Source organism: Montipora foliosa, chromosome 8 (genome assembly GCF_036669935.1).
Source record: "Montipora foliosa isolate CH-2021 chromosome 8, ASM3666993v2, whole genome shotgun sequence".
Lineage (NCBI taxonomy): Eukaryota > Metazoa > Cnidaria > Anthozoa > Scleractinia > Acroporidae > Montipora > Montipora foliosa.
Window position 1 is genome coordinate 32,292,023 of NC_090876.1, and position 2,500 is coordinate 32,294,522.

The 2,500-nt window shown below is 41.8% G+C and overlaps 1 protein-coding gene and 1 pseudogene across 1 annotated transcript in view; one reads left to right on the top strand and one right to left on the bottom strand.

Annotated features, from left to right (window-relative positions):
* LOC138013324 (uncharacterized) overlaps positions 1–2,500 on the bottom strand; it is a 95,221-nt gene that overhangs the window by 31,619 nt on the left and 61,102 nt on the right. The gene's annotated exons all lie outside the window — the stretch shown is intronic.
* LOC137967510 (uncharacterized) overlaps positions 93–2,500 on the top strand; it is a 10,959-nt pseudogene continuing 8,551 nt past the window's right edge.

Genomic DNA, 2,500 nt, shown 5'->3' on the forward strand with positions numbered 1-2,500 from the left:
GATGTCAGTTCTCACAGATCGAAAAGCTATCAATCTCGCCAACCAATTGCGCAAGCTGTTAGCAAGAGGCTGTTTCAATCTCACCAAATGGCATGTCGAAATTACTTGAGTCATTGCCGGAGTCTGAAAGAGCTGAACAAGTCAAGAGCCTAGATTTCAACAAGCTCCCCATTGAAAGGGCTTTAGGAGTTCAATGGGACTTATCGTCTGAACACTTTGGTTTCACCATTGTTATCAAGGACAGACCAGCAACAAGACGAGGCTTGCTGTCCAGAATCAGTTCAATCTATGACCCACTGGGGTTCGTGGCACCATTCATACTGAACGCAAAGCTAATCCTAAAAGATTTGAGCCGCAAGAAGTTCAGCTGGGACGATCTTATACCTGAAGACTACTTGTGCCGTTGGCAGGCCTGGTTACAAGAACTTCCTAAACTAGGTTTAGCAAAGGTGTAAGTTAAGGCGAGTGAGTTATGAGTGAGTGAGTTACCAGCTGTTAGTTACCAAATCTTGAAACTTCAAGATTTGACATGCAGAATATTGAAGCACGTGGTTGGTAGGAGTCACAGAATCTCAGCAGTTTGCCTTTGTTTTATCAGGACTTTACAGTTTCTTCCCAGTTCTGTTACGGATAACCTTGTTAATATAACGCTGTCTAGTAGTGAAGAAGAGTTTTCTCTGAAGACAATTGTTTCAAAGGAGATGAAAATGACCTATGCACAGGCTTGTGCGTTACCCAGGCCATCAGTTTCAGGTAAGTGTTACGTCTTCTTTTCCCTTTTTATATTCGAGTTGAATTATCTGGGAGTCCCTTAAATACACCAATAATCACTGATGACACTTTTTTGCAATCGTAACTTATTGTGTTCCTGTGCAAAGTTGTAAAGTGACTTGACAAGAGGTAATTAAATTTGAGATGAGCACTGTTGCTTTTCTGGCGTTTACTTGTTTATGAAAATTATACTGCTGTCGTATTACCACTGTCTTGTAGAGACTGCAGTCATACTTCTATCATTTATTTTCTTGTTTGAGCAATTAAGGACGTTAAACTTATCCTGTTAAAAGTTATAGCCATCAGTTTGATCAGCATTTGACCCTAAACAGAGAGGTTGGGAGTCGCAAAAGATTCAAATTTATCTCACCAAACTTGTCGCAGACCGCATATTAGGCGATTTATGAGATACAAGCAATTGTTAAAAGTAATCATCATGGGTTGTGATGAGCAATGCCAATTTCGCAACAAGTGAGTCTACTCGAATGCTAACGCCAGAGAAAGTCGGCTCTCCGCAGGTTGGTGGTGGCCTGGGATACTGAAAATACTACTAAAAGAAGGAAATAAGTAGGCAGCAGAATCATAACAAATTCCACAGGCAGTCTTCTACATCTTTTATTTGATTTTGCGCAACGTTTTCTTTAGTGTCTTTTAGAGACTGGAGAACCTTTTTTTGGAAGCGTATATGGTCTTGCGGATGTAGTGATCACTGAAATAGAAACGCATTATGCCCACTACAAGGATTTTATGACAGGAAACTGGAAAGAGGAGCTCGGCATCTACAAGGTGCACGATAAGTACAAGACAGATATCATTGATCTCCTCTTCCATGCCTTGGTAAACGCAACATCCACATCCTGCTATGTTGTTTCTGTCAATGATAACAAAGTAGACATGAAGGTAGAAGCCATCCATCCTACCAGATATCATGCTGTTGCCCAAAAGGAAATCTTTCTAAGCAAAATAGGTCAGCATTACGATGCTACTATTGAAGGCAAATCCTCAGCAGCCCTATCACCACAACCCATGGTCTCGAAGCAGTTTGATGAGCTTTCTCCCAGAGACACTGATATAAAAGCACGTCAGGAATTGGAGCAGACAACCGTCGCAGGGCGAGCAACGCCTGTTGCAACAAACAAGGCTAGTCATTTTAGTTTTCAAGTGCAGTGTGGTTTCCTAACTCATGATGAAGGTACGGGAAAAGAAGGAGTTCGAGAAAGCCCATTACCTCGATAGGAACAAAGCACTCCAGGAAGACACATAAAAAAGATCTCAAATTCAACATGGAATGGTCTGCCAGTAACAAAGACAAACAGTTTGCCCTACGACATAGACGGTGACTGCACATACCAACTGCCCTCTGATGAGAAAGATAGGCTTGCCAGCTCTAAAGATGGCAGACCGTGGAAGAGGGCCATTACCTCAAATACAAAAGAGGTTGGAAGTGGGAAATGGAAGATCACCAAGTGTAAAGGCAGCTTTGAATGTCAGTCGCAAAATTGTTTGTTTTTAAGAGTTGGTATACACAACAAGGCCAATTTTTGAACACACCATAGCGCAACACATCCAAATGCTGATTTGCCACCCAAGAAACTTCAAAAAGAAGCTATGCTAAGTCAGTTGTATGCTGGAAAAACCATTGGAGAAGTAAAGGTTACCGCTCGGGCGATGATTGACACGCGAAGAATAGCGTCAGTTAGCAGCAAATCAATCAAAAGTACCCATCCTC